At 44.0% G+C, this 20,680-nt stretch overlaps 1 protein-coding gene across 5 annotated transcripts in view; it reads right to left on the minus strand.

Moving 5' to 3' along the window:
- Positions 1 to 20,680, minus strand: part of KCTD15 (potassium channel tetramerization domain containing 15) — a 68,779-nt gene that overhangs the window by 39,760 nt on the left and 8,339 nt on the right. The window lies entirely within an intron of this gene.

Here is a 20,680-nt window from a genome sequence, read left to right on the forward strand (position 1 = left end):
GTTCAATCCAGGTAGGGCTACGAAAGAAACCCCCTGGCTGAGAGCTGCAGAAAGCTGTGTTTCCTTAAACAATGCAGGTTTGGATAAGAGTACCTGGGCTAGTGTAACTCAGCAGGGCAGTTTCATATGTTCAAGAAAGAAATCCACATGCCAAAACAGAATGTTTGAGAAATTCCAACAGAAGCTGATCCAATTCATTATTCTTCAGATTTTCACACTCCTCTGAATTTTGCAATACAGTTCTTTGTTCATAAAAGCACTGAACTGTGTAGTTTTAGAATAAAATACATTCAAAAACATATGCATGGAGCTAAAATGTGTATTTTAATACACATTATCGTGCGGGTTCCTTTGCAGATTAATGCGGGACTTATGGATGAGCAGGTACAAAACCGAGCACAGATCACAAACAAACTGATCCACCTATCCCTACTCTAAACACATGTACTGCAGATGGTAACAAAACTCCAAGGCGGGGGGGGGGGGAGAGAATCTGGAATGTGAGAGACAGAGAGGACGGTGGTTGGGTAGCAGGTCAGAAGGGGGCAAAACAGGACTGGGGAACCTCAGGCCCTCTAGGCCTCTATATCTGGATTTTCCCCAGGACACACTGCTCTCTGGACCCACACCACATGCTTCCTGAGTTTAGAGAAAAGGTGAACAAGAAGTGAAATGATGGACGTTTATAAAATGATGCATGGCAGACTGTGGAAATTACTCCCTCCGGAAGCAGCGATGGCCACCAACTTGGAGGGCTTGGGAGGAGGATAGGCCAAATTCATGGAGGAGGCTATCAACAGCTACTAGCTATGCTCTGCCTTCACGGTTGGAGTCAGCAATGCTTCTCCACTTGATGGAAACCACAGGTGGGGAGAGTTCTCTTGGGCTCTGCTCCTACTTGTGGGTTTCCCACAGGCGTCTGGTTGGCCACTGTGAGAACAAGATGCTGGACTACGTGGGCCACTGACATGATCTAGCAGGCTCTCCTTATGTTCATAAATAAAATGAGTCATCCCTTCTGTGGCCAGGGATTGCCAACTGTTCCCATTTTGGGGGAGTGCTCAGTATCCCAGGCTTGTTCCCTCCATCTCAAAAGGTTGATGCCACCTATGCATGTTGCCTTAGCCATCACAGCTCTGTCTGGGCCCATCTTTTCACCCCACACAGTGGCACGGAAGTTGCCTTTAGATGAGCTCTGCCCGAGCAGCAGAAACCGCACGTAGACATGGGGGCCCTGTGCACAAGTACGCCTGTTTCCATGAGGATTTACTCAGTCCTATTTGAATATCACATAAGCAGGTAAAATATTAAAAAATATATAATCACATCTATAAAACATCCTGTTTCATAAGACTATTGTGGCTGCTGCTGCTGCAGAGGGACCCTGCGCTCTTTTATGTTTCAAGTAACACAAATTTGGGATGTAGAAACTGGTGTCTGAGCGAAAGCTCTTCCCATTAAAACAAATCCCTCAACCAACATCTTCGTGTTCCTTGGCTCCCCTAAGGGCCTAGCTCTGCAGGGGGAAGAGCTCCTCTCTCTTCCCGGTATGAAGAGACTTGAAGGCACTCAGCACCTGGAAGGATCAGCCCACACTATTCATCCGTTTGAAAATCGTAACTCAAACAGTCCCCCTTCTTGCTTCAATCCCATTGCTATTTCATTGCTCTCTCTTCAGATTTCCCCTCTTTTGAAGCAGTAGCACAGAAGTTCCACATTGCACCTCTAAAACATTCTACTTTCCTCTATGTCTCCATGGCAGTCTTGTCATTGGACAACGGCTCCCATTATTCCCAGCCAGATGCTCTGTCACCAAGTTATGACTGCCCCTTCCCTCTCAAGCAACCAGGGTTGAAAAGAAAGCGAAGGTTCTTTTTGGCTGGGCGGAGGGAGGAGATTGTATGTGAGCAAGACTGTGTATATAGGTATCATCTGAATGTGTATGTATATGAACTGTATGTCCACACGAACATGGCTTGAGAGTATAGCCATGTTCACTTCTTCTTGGACATGCCCACCTTAGATATGTAGCCCCCAGGGCAGAAAAGGCTCTTTCATTCCTGGGCTAAAGCGTTTCGGTAGCAATGGCTGTCAGGTTCAATTGTTTTAAAGGGAGATTAGGCAAATTCAAGCTTTCAAGGGCTACTGGGCAGAAAGGCTACCTCAAATAACGGGGGAAGATGGCTGCACTCATACGCTGCCTCTCTGTGCAATTCCCAGCCCCGGTCTCCATCGCACATTGAAAGCAGTATCACACCACGTTAAACAGGCATTTATTTATTTATTAAAATGTACATACCACCTGAAAAACTCAAAGCAGATTACAAAAAAGATAAAACAATAAAATCATCGCTGATAAATTTACATGGCTTCCCTCAAGGAATCTTGTAGTTTGTGATGGGTGTTGAGACACATTAGGGAACCCCTATTCCCCTCACAGAGTTACAATCGCCTAGGAAGAGAGATTTGTTTTTATACAACTTTGGGAAATGCAGCTCTGTATGAGGAATGGGTGAACATGGATCACCTCACAACTCTCAGCACCCTTAATGAACTACATCTCCCAGGATTCTTCAGGGGAAGCCATGACTGTTTAAAGCGGTGTCATGCTGCTTTAAATGTATAGTGTAGCTGGGGGGCCCAGAGGCATCCGGCCTGCTCTGCCTGAAAGCAGAGTGCTGGAACAGGCAGACCCACGGTCTGGACCGGCATGGGTTTATTTGTGTCATCTCACATCAAGAACCCAGATGCTCATGTCTCACAAACGCTGCAAGAGTCTGCACCGCTTTCTGTTTCACAATCCCCACCCACACTTTGCACTCAGAAGGGCTCTGTGCATTATCAAAAAACCAACTTGTGGAGGAGACAGTCTTGCTGCAAAACACATTCAAAGCCCAACTATCAAGAGGTAACGCTGCGTCTCTTGCATTTTTACAGTGACCTCGGGACATGATTTCCAGCAAAGTGCACCTTATCTTTCTCTCTCTTTATACCTCCTCCAGGAGACTGCCAGATGCAAGGATTAAAAGAAAAAAATCAATAAGGGAGAAGCCCTTTCCTTTTGAGCAGAAACCGACTGTTGTAAGCAAACACACCGACAAAACACTTTCAGCTGGCTTTGCCTGCTATACAAAAAAACCCCCCACCTGATCTGCTTCCACCAGAAGCATCAGTTCTAGATTGTTTTGGGGGTGGGGAGGGAAGCAGGGCTCTTGGGCAAGCACCACCCTGCGTTCTTTGCCACTTCCACTACTGCCCATTCAATGTCCCTTTCACTATGCACCCAATCCCCAGCACTGCACAGGAGGAGACGTCAATGGAAACCAAGGGCGGGAGCAGGATTATCCTTCCTCTGATTCTCAACATTGCTCACACCCTTGGAGAGGAGAACAGGCAGCAGTGGCAAAAGGGGTGAAAGGGGCTTTGGTGGGAACCTTTTGAGAAGTGAGACACGCCCTATCTGCATAGCCCCACCCCCCTATCTGCATAGCTGGACCAAGGTTCCATAGCTTGGTCACCTGGCTTAGAGTGTGACGGACTGTTAGGGATTTGGCTTTTATCCCTGAGACAAGGACAGAGCCTGTATAGGTAGGTTGGCTAGGTCAAACAACATTCTGCCGGAATACAGTCATACCATCAAAGCTGGAATACAGTCATACCTTGGAAGTCGAACAGAATCCGTTCAACTTCCAAAACGTTTGAAGCTCCTGCAGCCAATCAGAAGTTGCAGAAGCCCCGTTGGACATTCGGCTTCCAAAAGAACATTCGAAAACCAGAACACTCACTTCTGGTATATCAAAAATTACTGATTTGGTTATACTATCAGACATACAAAGACAGGTAATTATGAAATTATTGTTTAGATTTGGACAACTTTTCTGCTGTTCTTTATTGGAAGGAGAAAAGCAATCATTTCCTTAATAAAAATTTAAACCATTTATTTAACTAAAACAATAACATTATAGCATATGTATCCATGTTTGTTAACTGATGTGGTTAAACGATTTTAAAAACCCCAAAAACTTACGAACTGAGTTTTAGCATACATGAAAACAATTAAACAAATCCTTTATTTCCTGAGGAATAGCTTTTGGACTATAATGTAACTTAAATAGAAAACTATCTTTAGAAAGATTTTTCCTCCAAAAGCATTTTATTTTAAAAATCCGATTTAAATAAAAAAAAAATCTGATTTATCAGATTTAAATAATAAAAAAATCTGATTTTTAAAATTTATTTTTAAAACATTGATTTTTATCCACCCTGCACAGCGTAGATGCTTTCTGGCGGTTACCTGAAGACACAAACCATCAAATATGGAGCCATACATGGAAGGACAACCCCCCAACAACTTATACATATATATTTATTTCGCTAACTTGGTGTACATCACCCCATTGACTTTGCCACACATTCACTTGAACACAAGCTAAAGCCCCTTTAGCGCTTTCATGCTCAATAAGGGATGGTGGGAAACTAAGCAAGCAGGGCTGGTGAGTGCCAATTGTGGCTCCTGCATAGGATGGCATTTTCTGTTCAGGTGTGATGCTGGAACACAGTAGGGATGTGGTGTGGCACTGGGTAATCAGGACAGATTGGGGATCATACTGGTTCACTACCCAGCAGCCCTGGGTAATCCCACTGCCCATTTTGGGACCCACTGTTCTTAACATTGTGCTTTAATTGTTGAAAGCTGCCCTGGCTTGGCATGAAGGGCAGGTGAGGAATTTGATGGCAGTGGGGAGCATTGACTGGGATGCCTAGATCCTAGATGGACATGGGAGACAACAAGGCAGGCAGAAGCAGATGCACATGCGCCACTCACAGGCCTCAGCCTGGGGGTAGTGGTGTTGGCACAGCAGAAGCTGCCCTTTGAAATCCAGGAGAAGCTGCAGAGGCAGAGAGAAGTTGATCCCATTGACAGTGGCTACCTCCTGCTGCCTCAGGAGGCCCAGAAGGGCTGCAACCAGGCATGGACATGGCCGTAGTGCAGACTGCTGGAAACTTCCAGCCACAGGCACCAGTCTCCTGGGCCAAGATGACGACGCATCAGGAACGAAGGACCAGCTGACTAAGCAGCATCAGCCCCTCTCTTCCTGCAAGCCCTTGCCCATCTGCCAGAAAAAGGGAGAGGAAAGCGTCCCCATGCCCAGTGCTCAAGTCCTGCTGAATACAATGGAATTTCCTTCTGAGTAAATTGTCTGCAATTGAAGCTAGCCATTTTTGTGGGCTTATCTACAGCATATGTCACAAACTGGTGCCCTCTGGCTGTGTGGAGGGCACCAGGTTGGGGAAGTCTGATTTGCAAGGCTGCCTTAGAAGCCACAACCCCAGACCTAAAATTAACAGATCTGCAGTCTAGAAAACCAGTTCCACAACGAAACGCACGAGTCTGACAGTGCGACTTTATTGCCAAAATAATATAAATCTGAAACTGAGCCACGTTACCTTTCTCTGACCTTTGAACAGCAGAAACTCAAAATCCAATGCACTGTGATGTGCCTGTGTGTTTGTGTCCCCCCCCCCCCGCCAACTGGGTTTAAACAAATGGTGTGTGAGTGTGTGTGAAATCACATGTTTGTTATGATGGCTAAGCTGGTCTCTCCTCGCTTCTCCAGAGGCCCTCATTCCACCGATTTCCTTGTGTTGCAGCACAGAGCAAGGGCGGCCATCTTTGGCCCCGGGGGCAGGAATTGCTCCATTCAGCACGGCCTGCCTTTGCAGCACTCAAATTGTCCTAATCTCATGCTTTTAACTCTGCACTTAACGGGGTGGGTTTTTTTGTCATTTAATTTGTCTTCATATTTCTGGAGTTCTCAGATACTAATTGCACAGGTATATACGTTACTTAAGTATTTCCAGGTGATGCTACTAAGCAACTGAAATGCAAAGTGTGGTTTTTTTAACTGAAAAAAATTGAGGTTTTCTGTATTTCCCCTTCTACCCTTTTGCCTAACTGCCTGCCCACCCCGTCCATGTTTTGTTCCTATTGTCCTCTAGGAAACTCTTTACATCGCTGACCTTTACATGAGAACTCCCCTAAAGGCTTTCTCCCTCAACTTGAATTGGATCGAGTCCTCCGCAGCCCCTTCTGTATTGAAACAGAACATGGCTTCCTCAAGAAAAGCACATTCTAAGAAACGGGAGTTGTGCGTGCATGTGTGAGAGATGCATCACGATTTAAAAATGAAAAATAAAGCCTTTCAACTTAAACTTGTTACACCGCACTGCAATCAAGATTCAGAAAGCTGGCTGCCGTGGCTGCAGAGGTTTCCAAGTCCCTCCCGTCCCATTCGCAGGCTACAGATTGGTTTAAAAAACATTAGGAATATGTGATAATAAAACAGCAACACAAACACAGAGCATGTCTGCAATTATTTAGCAACTGCCACCAGTGAATTTATCCACCTAGATAAATTATCATATGTGTGAGAGTGTGTTCGTAATATGCGCTGAGTTGTTTGTGGGGTTTGGGTTTTTTATTTTTTATTTAAAAATGTCGCCTTTGATGCTGCTAGAGCCTTCGCAGGTTTTTTCTCTCTCAGAGCAATCACAGTCTGTCATGTAAATCTCCACCCAGGTGTCAATGTGTAATATGGCCTCTTTTGTGTTAGGAAGGGTGAAAACATGAATGAGAAACCCAGAGGAGACGGCTCTGAGACACCAACGCTCTGATGTGTTGCCTTGTAAAACACAGCATTAGCCTGGCAACTCTAGAACGACACTCTTGGGAGAGCTGAGCTCAGAGAGAAGCCAGAACTAGCTCTTGGAACCTCTTTGTGCGCACCACTGAAATGAATGGTACCTGGATAATGAATGTGCACAAGTTTAGCAAGGGAGGAATGAATGGGAACCCTCTTGTGAACATAGGAGTTGCCTTAAAAGGAGTCTGATGCTTGGCCCTCCCAGCTCAGCATTGTCTACGCAGGTGGGCAGCAGCTCTCCAGTGGTTCAGAAAAAGAAGTCTTCCCAGCCATACCTAGAGATGCTGCCAGAAGCTGGACCTCAGACATTCTGTATGCAAAGCAGGTGCTCTACCAACTAAGCTACAGCCCTTCCCCAGGTAATCTCCACTCATTTCCATGGGGTTTGCTTAGGTGTGGGCTCCTGGTGGCCTGGATGATGCCTCAAGCGGAATGGAGCTCAATCATTTTAACTAGATCCTTGTGGAAAGCATGGTGAAACCCCCTTCCCCCCAGATGTGATACTGCTTTTTAAAACAAAGGTCTTCAAACCATAGTACGGGGTGGCAGGGGGACCCTGGGGTTCCTCAGAAACTTATGAGGGTCTCCTGGATTCTGCAGTTGCAGAAAGCTTGCGGAATGTTGACGTACCTTCAGTTCAGACTGGGGAGCACGATACCTTGTGCAAACCAAATGTGTGTTCTAGAATAGAGGTAGCTGGATTTAGAGAAAGACAACATGGCTCCAGAGGTACAGTTGCCCAGGTGTGTGTGTGTGTTTCTGCAGCAGGCTCCCTGTCTCCAGCATCCTAGTGCCACTCAATCAGCATGAAAGGGGTGCTTTTTAGCCACAAAGAACTCTTCTCACCCTTTGTGCTGATTGGAGGCACTCAAGGTGAAAGCAGATGTGTCAGCTGCTGAGGATGGTCTACTAGGGTCACTCTGGAGAAGTACACCGAGGAGGAAAGCTATGTATGCTCCAACACGGAGCATTTAGGAACACTAAAAACATAAGGGCTTCAGATTCAAGAAAATGGTGTGCAAATTCTGTAAAGTACAAAGGGACTTCAAGGAAAACACAACTTAAGTCGCTCCGAAGTTAGATATGGGAGGACTCCAAAACATTTGCTTATGTACATGCACAGAAAATGGTATATCTAGCTGAGTGGCCACACATGGAGATCTACATTGATCACTGCAATGCACCCCAAATTATTACTATTGTATAATCTTAGAAGGTTGTCTCATCTTATCTGCAGACATCTTTGTAACACAGAATTGGTCTGCCAATGGGTCTGGTGCCTGAAGCCAGCTCCCCATAGAGCACATCCTTGGGGAGCCTGCTATCTTCCATTCTGTAGACATGGAGAAGCCAGCGTCTCTATTGTCTCCCAAGACAGATAAGACAACAACAATGAGAAGATTGTATAATCTTAGAAGCGGGTGTGGTTATGAGGGTGTGTGGCTGTGACTATCACAAAGGGACTCTGCACTGTTGAATCTTCCACTACATGGCTGCATGATGCCTCGTCCCCATTCCATCTGCAGAAGCCAAGTGGACTGGGAGTTAACTCTTACTTCAACTGCTGGTGATAGGACAGCTTTTTGCACTACATCTGAGGACATCAGGATAACATAGGGGCAGAACAAAGGCAGTCTGCACATAACAGCGCATACAGCTCTGACCCCCTTCAAAGGGAAACAGCCACAGGTGGGACCAGCTCAGGAAGAATGCCTGGGCAGGGGGGCTACCGCTTCCGTCCCCTTCATACCCCGAGGCAGTAACTTCAATCTGCCTAGTGGTAGGACCCATCCTAACCCTAGAAACCTCTGCACCATCCATGGTCCTACAGCAGACCCATTTACCTGGCTGACAGGTAAATGGAGAAATGTTTCCCAAAGGTAGAAACTTTGATAGCCACCACTTTAAATGAGGAAAGCAGAAATGTTGAAATTTCAGCACTGGTGCTTTATGTTACAATTATTATTTATATAGCACATAATAATTATTATAAAAGAACACAAAGATACAAAAAATATGTAACAGAGGAAAAAGTAATACAGAGTTGTAGAATAAAGGAATAACCAATGTAGCAAATTACAATCTTTACATAGCATTTTTGAGAGCTCAAGGTGGTTCATGCCCTTTATCTAGGTAAAACTTTAAAACAGTCTTGTAAGGCAGATCCATATTATCATCTCCACCTTGGAGATGGGGGTAGATTTAGCTATGGCTCAACTAAGATCATCTTGGGAATTTCACATTAAACCATAGCTGAAAACAAACTATTAGTTGATCATGAATGAGCTGTGCACTGGTGCAGGCTGCTCAAAAGTTCCCACAGTGCTGCTCCCCTGATGCTGCTGCCATACTACAGACAAAACAAACCTTATTCTGCTGTCCAAACCCGGGCTTGTGCTTTGCTTGGATGAAACAATGAACGGCAAGCTGAGAACAAACTCTGTGGTTTATTTGGAGTGACACAAACCACAAGCATGGATGACACAACATGCCAGATTGTGGCTTGTTTCATCCACCGCACAGCAGCAACTGGGGAGACGTGCTGTGGGAGCTTCTGAGCAGTGCATATCAGTACGCTCCCCCTTCACATTAAATCATAGCTTGTTTTAAACCATGGTTTAATGTGATGTGTGAAGCAGGCCAGAATGTTGACTGATGGATAATATCGTAGGGAGGAGCCTGCCAGATTAGGCCAGTGGCCCATCTAGTCCAGCATCCTGTTCTCACAGTGGCCAACCAGATCACTGAGGGAAGCCCACAAGCAGGATGTGAGCACAATAGTACTTTCCCTTCCTGTAGTTTCCAGCAACAGGTTTTCAGAAGCATTTACTGCCTCCGGCTGTGGAGACAGAGCACAGCTATCGTGGCTAGTAACTGTTGATAGCCTCCTCCTCCACTATATTGGTGGCCAGCACTGCCTCCTGTGGGAGGCAGTTCCGTAGTTTTAATTCTTCATTGAATGAAGTAGTACTTTCTTTCATCTGCCCTGAATCTTCCACCAGATTCTTAGTTTCTGGTGTTCTGACACACACATGTGGCTGAATCGGAAGAAGCGATGGCTTGGACCAGAGGTTTAAACTTGTGGGCCCCCAGTTGTCGTTCGTGCTCAGCAGTGGCCAGATGGAGTCTAACAACATCTGGAGGGCCAGTGGTCCCTTATGATGGTACGCTTGGCATTCTTGACATGAAAAGTAGCTTCACTTGCTATTAATGCAATGGAACTAGCTTCTTTAAAAATCTGGTCAAACCTGCCAAACTGTGCTTTGATTGTGACACAATTAATTCATTCCTGGCGAAGTATGATAAGCCAACCTGGCGTGTTTTGGCAAAACAGCCCGACAAAGATGGTACGTTATGGGGAACAGACTGAGGGATGGACCTGTTCATTCACATCCAAAATGTGTTTTGAATATTCCAGAGCCATCAATTATGGGTTACCAGGCAGTACACCCTCTTCTGTAGAGTAGCTCACTCTCAATTTTGAGGAAATTAGCAAAAACCTGTTTGGGAACATGATTTTATTTAATTTATATACCACCCTTCATGTGAAGATCTCAGGGCGGTGCATAACTGGAGACTGCTGTTATTGATCTTTACTGCCTGTTTATTAATTGCTTTGTTTTGCTGAATTGTGGTTCTATTTCCATATATTTTCAGAAATTTGACTCCTCCCGCCCTCACCTCCAAACCCCAGAAGATTGGGTTAATTTTCAGGGGATGATGGACTAAATATGTGAGGTTGGTTAGGGGAATTTCATCCTGATACGCCAAGTGGTAGTGCCTTTATGCTGTATGATCTAATAACAGGTAACAACTGGAAGATCTGATTAACAAAAATCAGGTAAAATGGAGAAAGGCCCTCAGCACTCTAAACATTATATTTGCAGCAAACATCTGACAATAACATTGAGATTTGCAACAATAATAACATTGAGATTATGGACTAACTAACATCTCTGAAGGCATTATGAATGGATCAATAAAGTATAAGGGGCCAATTGCCTGTGCTTTATAAATCATTATGAGAGGCAGAAGACACAGGAAACAGAGTGAAGCAGATGTGAGAGAGAAGTCCGATTTCTTGCTGCAATCCTGCATGCACACTCCTGGAAATAAGCTGCACTGCGCAGAGTGGGAGTTACTTTTAAGTAAACATGCATAGGGTCACACTGGGGCTGGGCAACCATTACAGGATAGGTGCCCATCACAGTAAACCATTAGTGCCCATCACAGTAAACTGTGGTCAATGGGATACACCAAACACAGAGATCCTTTCCGAGAGCAACAAACCATTTGCTCAGATAAATCATGACTGGCAAGCCAAATATAAACCTTGGCTTAATGTTGTGGTTTGGCAGAAGAAAAACAAAGCACAACCCCTGGTTCAGATGTAATGCTAAGCCAGGAGTCATAGTCTTTCGCTTTGATGGTAAACTACTAACCATTGTTTACTGTGACGTAAAAATGCTGTCTTTGTACGAAAGGTAATACATGTAAGATTTAATGTTGTTGTTAACAGTTATTGTTCTTTAAAACAATATTTATTTATTTATTTATACATACATACATACATACTACCTTAGCTCACCATTCGCTTTCAGGCTGATGAATTCTTTAAAAACAGAATTTCATGAGTTTGCCATTTAGAGGGATTTGGGAATGACTGGGTTGTATCTATGGCCAGGCCTACTCAGGGTAGATCCATTGAAAGCAACGGACATGAATAACATTGGTTCCGTAATTCCAGCAGGTCTACCCTGAGTTGAACATAGCTGCATACAGCCCTACATTATAATTTACTATACATTGCCATTGTTGTGCACAATGCCTGACAGAGTACACAAGTCAGGTCCCAGCTCCAAAGGGCCTACAACCTAAAATTTGACACAAGGGAAACAATAGAGAAAGGGGAGAGAGGTGGAGATAGAGGTAATGAAGGGAAGGATGGGCAATTATTTCAGTTACACATGCTTAAAAAATATTAAATACTAAATAAAATTATTGGACGTAAAACACCTTTCAAGACCAGGAGCAAGCCATCTCTTTTAAGGGTTTTGATAAATCCAAAAACCCAAGATTTACTTGGGACTTTACTGGAAAGATAGTTTCCTGTCCTCTGCAAGTTTACTTGTAAGTAAGACCCAAGGAGTTCAGTAAGAGTTATTCCTGGATGAGTATATATAAGGACTGCAGCTACAGGCAATGCATCTGTCCCCAGTGGGGAAAATAAAAATCCCACTCAACTCAGCAGGGCTTAATTACAAGTAGTTCAGGCTGGATATTTTTAACTGTCAAGGCACTCTAACTGAAATTTAGGTTATAATAGAGATGGCGAGCAATGTAGGTGGGGATGCGGGAGGAAAGTTAAGTGCCCTGGACCTGGATCAAGACCTGCATGTATTCCAGTTTTACTTCCCAGAGGGCTTTTTCCTTATTGCCCAATTAAGCGCATGTGCGTAAGAACTTAAAAAAGTAAGGAGAATCCCTCCCACCTTATTTCTTCAAACAGACGCCTTCACCAACCACATAGGAACCTTAAGCATTGTTACCTTTCTTTCAGTCTGCAAAAGCTGGTGACAGAATCATTGAATCGTTGAGTGAGAAGGGACCTCCTGGGTCATCTAGTCCAACCCCCTACAATGCAGGAACCACACCTGAAGATTCCCCGACAGACGGCCACGCAACCTCTGCTTAAAAACCTCCGATGAAGGAGAGTCCACTGCCTTCTGAAGGAGTCCGATACACTGTTGAACAGCTCTGACAGCCAGAAAGTTCTTCCTACCCTTTAGTAAAAAAATCTCCTTTCTTGTCATTTAAACCCACTGTAGGTCTCAATAAAAATGAGTTGGCTTCCATCTTGGTCATGAAAGGTGTTGCTAAGAAGCTTAGTATCAGTGACATTGTAAATATCCTCTAACAGCTACATTATTTATCTAGGAAGGTGAACCAAGCCAAGGTTTAGGGGACCATTTAGGCAAGACCATTCTTTAGAATGAGTGTGGGGAGCCACTGGCCCTCTTGCTGTTACTGAACTACAATGCCCATCAACCTCAGCAAGAACAGCCAAGGATGATGGGAGTTGTAGTCCAACAACATCTGGAGGTCCAAAGGTTCTGCGTTGTTAACAGGAGTGACTCTCGCCTGTTGTGCCAAGAGGTATGAGAAAACCTCAGGATAAGCTGAGGTCTCCCTCCCTCCCTGGTTCCTGATACAAAGCCAGCCAAAGTGTGTATCTGCTAACTGGCTGTCATAGAGCTCTGGCGGAGAACAGAAGAAGAGCCTGCTGGGTCAGGTAAATGCCCCATCTATTCCAGCATCCTGTTCTCACAGTGGCCAACCTGTGAGGAATGTGCAAGGATTCAAGCTCAAGAAACCTCTCCCCGTCCTGTGGTTTCCAGCAACTGGTATTCAGGAGCATTGTTGCTTCCTAAGAGAAGATGCTTGCCTGAAGACCCTATTTGCATACCACACACCTTTGTGATCACCACCCAGGAGAAGCCTGAAGTCCTGCAAGTCCTCTCTCCCTCCACCCCTGTTCTAGGAAAACCCCTTCTCTCGTATTTCCAAACTCTGGAGGACCAAACCCCAAACTTAAAACCATGTTGAGTCCTTCTAAACCGCAAGCAGTTTGTTTGTTTGTTTACAGTGGTACCTCAGGTTAAGAACTTAATTTGTTCTGGGGGTCTGTTCTTAACCTGAAACTGTTCTTAACCTGAAGCACCACTTTAGCTAATAGGGCCTTCTACTGCTGCCACTGCACGATTTCTGTTCTCATCCTGAAGCAAAGTTCTTAACCAGAGGTACTATTTCTGGGTTAGCGGAGTCTGTAACCTGAAGCGTCTGTAACCCGAGGTACCACTGTACTGCATTTATGTGTCACCTTTCTCCCTCCAAAGTGTGCAGGGTAGTGTACATGATTCTCCTCCTCCTCATTTAATCCCCACAGCAACCCTGTGAGCTAGGTCAAGATGAAAGACAGTGACTGGCCCAAGGTCAGCCCAGCGAGCTTCATAGCTGAGTGGGGATTTGAACCCTGGTCTCCCTAGTCCCACACTCTAACCACTACACCATACTGGCTTTGCTCCACCTCCCTGTACCCCTAATTCTCCTTTGCCCCCCTCAGTACTTATCAATTTTATACTTAATCAGTTAAGGCTCAAGGGGACCCAGTAAAGAATAGGTTCCTCTCAGCTCCCTGTCACAGAGGAGATTCCTTTGCCTTGAAGTCCAAGTTGGCTTTCACCTTTAGATGATCAGGGCAAGAAGTCAAGAGACTCCTGGTGTATTTTGGCTACCTAATTCTAAGGGAGACTGCTAAGTGGTTCTTCTTATCCTTGCACCTGGGAAGTGTATCAATGCCTCTATGAGCCACTGAAAGAGGATACAAACATATGCTCCCCTCTGGAATAGGCAAAATCTCTGGCTCTTCCTCTCTCACCAGCTCCTAACCCATTCTTTACCTCTTGGTCTACCTCACTAATGAGATTTCCCACGCTACCTTGGTTAGATGGTACTTTGCACCTAGAACGTTTTCACTTCTCCAATTTGCTGGCTCTTATATCCACTGTACATTTCCCCTCCTCTTCCTTATTTGGCTAAAGAGTCACTGCCCTCTCCTTTTGAATTATCCTCAAATCGCTGCTCCTTCCCCATTTTCTCTCTCTCACCTTTTGCTTATTAACTTCAAGCACCCCTGCCTCTGGAGTTTTAACGACAGAGCTGCCAATTGGGTTCAATGTTCTTTATGCGTTACTATTTTTATTGCATTGGTTGTTGTTATGATCATCATTAAGAATATCTTTTCGTTGCATTACTCCAAGACAACTCTAAGCAACGTACAATCACAACAGAAATATTAAAAGCAATAAATATTAAAAGCCTAAAAAAATCCAAACAAACACATCTATACAAACAAAAGGCAGGTCTAGAAGATCCTGTCCCACCAAAAAAGACCACATTCACATAAAAGCCCCTTCACTTAAGGGCCAAAACAAACGCCCAGGTAAACAGGGAAGTTTTTGCCTGGTGCCTAAACTAGACAAAGAGGGCACCAGGAGAGCATCCTTGGGGAAAACATTCTACAAGAGGGGAGTCACCACTGAGAAGGTGCTTTATACCAGGGGTGAGGAACCTGTGGCCCTCCCAACCTTGTTGGATTCCAACTCTCATACGTTCCAGCCATCGTGGTCAATGGTCAGGGATGGTGGGGCTTGGAAATCCAGCAAGATCTGGATTGCTGGAGGGATCTCATTTTCTTCTCACAGCAACCCTGCAAGGTAGGCTAGGGTGAGAGAGTGTGGCTTGCCCAAGGATGGATTTGAATGCAGAGCTCGCTGGGACAAGCCCACATCAAACCCGACACAAGCGTAAGAAGTCTGACCTGCCTTGAAGGTTTGTTTCCTGAGATAACGTTATCTCACAAATATCCTAAGAGGTTATTATTATTTATTTCATAAAAATTTATACACTGCTTAATGGAGGGGGTGGCGGTTAACCATCAAAGCAGCAGCTTACAAAAAAAAAAAGATAAAACAATAAAATAATCAATAAGAAAAAACTAACAGCAGTAATTAAAAACTTTCAAGAAGTTAAGATTACAACAGACTAAAAAAGACTGACGCTTGCATCAACTTTCTGAACACCTCCGTACGCTTCTCTAAATGAAAAAGCTTTTAGCAGGTCATGACAAGAGTACATTAAAGCACTTGCTTGATGTTACTAGGCAGGGAGTTCCAAAGTTTTTACAAATGCAGAATGGGTATTTTGTGGCACCTATTTCAGTTCCAGTACAACTGCTTGAAGAGGTTAATTGGGAACATATGGGGTAAGGTGATGTCACAGGTGCTACACTTAGTGCAAACATCAAATTACATTGTCAGTAAGTCTGCCAGTTAGCCATCATGTGAAGACAGGAAGGGAGTATCAGTGCCCTGTGATTCCTCCTAAACCTCTCTCCCTCTACTCAAAAACTCGGCCCAGTTCCCACTTTGGAACCAAGAAAAAAAGGGGGGAGAGCCTCTAGGGAAGAATCAGTGGAAGGGTTAAGCCCCCCCTGCACTGCCACCACCAATTTGGCCCTGCAAATGCCCTTCCTGCTGCTACCTATGAATATTAAGATACAGTGTCCTGCTAGGGTGTGTCATTTTAGGGGATGAAATTTTATTTTTGCAAATTTCTTCAGTGAGGAGTCTGGCTATTCAAATCTGCTATTATTGTTGTGATTGGACAACATTTAGCTTGGTAAATCTATGTTTGATTGAAAAGCATATTAACTGCTCTTGGAAAACCAAAGCATTTTCATGATACCTTTTGAAAATTTCAGGTAATGCTAAATTATAATATAATATAATATAATATAATATAATATAATATAATATAATATAATAATATAATATAATATAATATAATATAATATAATATAATATAATATAATATAATATAATATAATATAATATAATATATATAATATAATATAATATAATATAATATAATATAATATAATATAATATAATATAATATAATACTGCAAGTTCTTGGCTATCATTTTTAATGATTTCTATGCAATTTTACACACATTTTACTTATCAAGCAAAGCTAAATTAAAATTAATGTAATCAAAATATCTTTTGAATTCCCAAGTCATATTACGTTTTAGAACCCCTAGTTTTTGGAATTTGAAAATTGAAAAATTCAGCATGCCCTAAGTCCCGCTCCCTGTTGCCATTTTTTTGACTGTGATATTCAGACAAACAGATCATCCTCTTTGACTGGTCCTCCCCCAGAGGTTTGTACTGTAAACTTATTAGTTGTGATTCTTTCATTGCAAGGAGTTGGACTAGATGATCCTTGGGATTCCCTTCCAACTCTTCAATTCTATGATTCACCACACCTAAATTAAACTTAGGAATTAATTTTCCTCAAGTCTCATTTTTCCATGTTTCATACTCGTTTCTCTTCAACAATTCCAGTGTGGATAATACTTTAAATATTTCCAGTTGTTATTTTCCCTCCTTTCTCCCCACTCCCGCTTTTTCCTTTAATCATGAAACAGATGTTTGGGGCTGCAGCACTTTCTCTGAACTTCTGCGTACATAATATCAGCGGCTTCCAAACCTTCTGCCTTCAAGCAATTCTTCCAACATTGGCTTTGCAGCTAATGGACATGGACTGCATTCTGCCGGGGATTATGGGAATCCCGGAGGCTGCCTTACACTAAATCAGACCATGGGCCCATTAGGCTCAGGACTGACCACACTGACAAGCAACCGCCCTCCAAGAAAATGCCTTCTTCAGCTCTACAGGGAGATGATGGAGACTGAACCTTGGACCTTCTGTACAACCAAGCATAAGAACACAAGAACATTCCTGCTGATCAGGGCTGGCCCATCTACTCTAGTCCAGCATCCTGTTCCTATAGTGGCCAACCAGATGCCTGAGGGAAACCCACAAAAAGTACCCGAGAACAAGATCCCTTTCTCCACCTGCGGTTTCAGAGCTGCTGGTATTCAGAGGCATTGATGTCTCCAACTGCAGAGGTAGAGCATAACCATCATGGCTAGTAGCCACTGGTGGCTCCGGCTTCCATGCATTTGTCTAATCCTGTTTAAAGCCATCCAAGATGGTGGCCACTGCCTCCCGAGGGAGCCAGTTCCATAGTTTGCGCAGTGTGAAGTAGTACTTTCTTTTCTCTGTCCTTTATCTTCCAACATTCACCTTCGTTGGATGTCCACAAGTCCTTGTGTTATGAGGGAGAAGAACTTTTCTCTATCCACTTTCTCAGTGCCATACACAATTTCATAACCGTCTACCAGGTCGCCTCTTCCTCGCCTTTTCTCTAAACTAAAAAGTCCCAAATGCTGCAACCTATCTTTATAAGGGAGTCACTCCATCACCTTTATTTTAATTTTTTTCATTCATTCACCTTCATCATTTGGGTTGCCCTTTGAACCTTTTTCAACTCTGCAATATCCCTTTTTTAGGTGAGGCATGTGCTTCCATAGAGCTACAGAAGTGTTCCAGAGCACATGTAGAGTTCAGGCAGGACACAGTTGGCCCTTACTAGCACCATGAATTAAAAGCATGTCCTGCAATACACCCCACATCCCCACTACCCTCAGTATGACTTGGTAGGAGACCAACCATAGTCGACATGGGCCAAGCTCCCTTCTATCTTCCTGGTCTCCTCATGGCTGGGAATGATGGGAGTTGTGGTCCAAGGCATCTGGAGGGTGTCAGGTTGACAAAGGCTGCCCTATGAGGCCCCACTGAAATGCACTATACATTTCAAACAGTGTCCTATCACTTTAAAGAGCAATGGCTTCCCCCCAAAGGATCCTGGGAGCCGTAGTTTGTTAAGGTGGCTGAGAGTTGTTGGGAGGCCACCTATTCCTTCTCTCAGAGCTAAAATCCCCAGAGTTCCCTGGGAAGAGGGCCTGATTGTTAAGCCATTCTGGGAACTGTAGCTCTGTGGGGGGTATAGGGGTCTCCTAACAACTCTCAGCATCCTTAACAAACTCTAGCTCCCAGAATTCTCTGGGGGAAGCCGTGACGGTTTAAAGTGATATCACAGCACTTTATTATGTGAATGTGGCCACTTATATCAGGAGTGGCCAACCTTTACTGACCCAAGGACCACAACGAGGACTGGCCAACCGTGAGGGCTGTATGCCTCCTTCGCACAGATGTGCATACACACATTCAGACGAACACACAATATTCAGACCCCAGCACTCTTTTGCTAATTAGCAAAGAAGCAGAATGGAGTTCAGGGGTGGAAAGAAGTCCTCGCTTTACCTTTCCTCCCTCTTCTGAGGCTCCACCATCTTGGGAAACAGAAAGGAGCCCTTCTTCCTAAGACCTTCCTACAATAGCAGCACCCCAGAGGGAGAAAAAGGCCCCCTTGAAAGGGAAAAAGAGGCAACTGATTTAGAGACATGAGGTGTTTTGGACACCCAAGAATGACCAACAACAGCTAGCAAAGGATGAGGAAGAGGAGCAAGCTGAACACAGATCAACAACAAAAATAAAATTCTTTTCTTTGCAAAAAAGGCAAACGTGGGAGGCACGTTTGTAGGGGGCAGATATGACCTGTGGGTCTGCTACCCCCACACAGAAGAGTTTTTGAAGAACCCAGTTTGAAAGCTTCACAACCCAAATCTCTCACTTGCATTGTTATATTAAGCCTATTTATGCACTGGGCCGATGCTGTCGCAATAAACTTCAAATCAGCACCTTCAAATAAACATCCCCTTAGAAATCAGACAGCAGGGGAGCGTAATTAATCATCTTCGTAGTTTAAATGATAAATATTTCAGGCCATGATTCTTTCCTACAGGTCATTAAAATATTCCACTTCATCTAACCCGGAACGAAATCACAGCCATGGTGCAGGATATCTCTACTTTGGGTCTAGAGGTTTGCCAGAATTAATGCAAAAAACTCAAATTCAAAAAGAAATTGCACAAAAAATTTGAGCTTTCAGCAAACACTTTATCCTTCTGAGGAGAAATCATATTTCCATATTGTAGAAGTAAAGTAAAAACATGTATTATACATGTATTATCTCACCGCCAGACTTTAGCTGCTTAGGCAGAGACGGGGTACCTGTGCCCTTTCAAATGTTGTTGGGACTCCAGTTCCCATCAACCCCAGCCAGCATGGCCAATAGCCACAGATGATGGGAGTTGTAGCCCATCAAGACCTGCACTGAGGGGCTCCAATACATTACGCACCAAAACAAACCCAGGTTTGCTACCAAGTGTACTCTTGACAGTGACAGGGAAGCTGCAGGCAATCCTGGCCCTCTGAGCAGTGAACCTATGTGATCTACGTGAGCAATCATGTGCCTGTCTCACCCATACGCTGCATGTTTAGGTGCACACTTATAATGTGTGAAGCAGAACCTCTGACAGCCGAGGCAAACATGGAGTCAAATCGACAGACCCAGGAAGACATTCACTGGAAAGTTCTTGCACAATGAACCTACAAAAAGCAATTGAGGATTTTCTCAACAGCATAGAAACCATGCACTGGGCTTGTGTAGGAATCTTTCTAACAGATTTATCCCTCAGTCTGCAGACCTGGTACCAATTTTGAGACCTGAAGGATCTTCTTTTATAATGAGGGCTTTGAAAGTTTTGCATATGTAGCTTCCTCTCTTTTCAACTGTGAGTCTCTGAATCATTATAAAGTATGAACCAAGCCTCTGTTAATTGCCATTACACCACACAATTGGACCAGTGAATTGCAACCCACCCCCATCTATCTGAAGCCAACATATTCTGATGCACATAAAAATTAAATCCTATCCATCATTCAGGTTTTTTTGGGGGGGACCCCTAAAACTTAATCCAAACACCTTCCCAGGACAGCCTCTTCTCCAGAAACTCAGCATCTTAACAACAAGCTTCACAAGATACATGGGTCTTTAGCATCTAACTGCTAGAATGGTACACAATTCAGATATGTGCAGCAACAAACTTATGTGCAGCTTCAAAGAAGATGTTTGCCCTGAAAGGCACCAGCAAACAGTACAATGTTGCACGTTTGCTTATTAATTTCTTTCGGACTTGTGTGTCTGTAAGAAAGTGCTTAGAGGCAAAGATTGCACCTAAATGGGACTTATTTCCAAATAAACTGGAAGAACCAAGAAATGACAATACAGTGGAGAACTGTCAACAAATTACTGTCTCTCAAGTCAACCTTGAGCACATTAATTCGCATATGAATACAATTTCTTTCAGCTGCACTTCCTTTTTTCTGTTTCTGAGCTCAGGATTACTGTAGATGAAACAGACTTGCAAATTAAGCTCCATCGAAACAATTTCAAAACAAAACTGACTGGAGAACAAGCGAGCAAATTCCCACCAGTGACAAATTCACTGAAAAGGCACAACCGGAAAACTCTTTGCGAACTCTCTTTGGGGCTGCCAAGAGTGTGCACACACCTGGGTTAAAATCACCTTTCAACGGGCACA

This window comes from Podarcis filfolensis, assembly GCF_964270895.1.
Source record: "Podarcis filfolensis genome assembly, chromosome: 8".
NCBI classification, from domain to species: Eukaryota; Metazoa; Chordata; class Lepidosauria; order Squamata; family Lacertidae; genus Podarcis; species Podarcis filfolensis.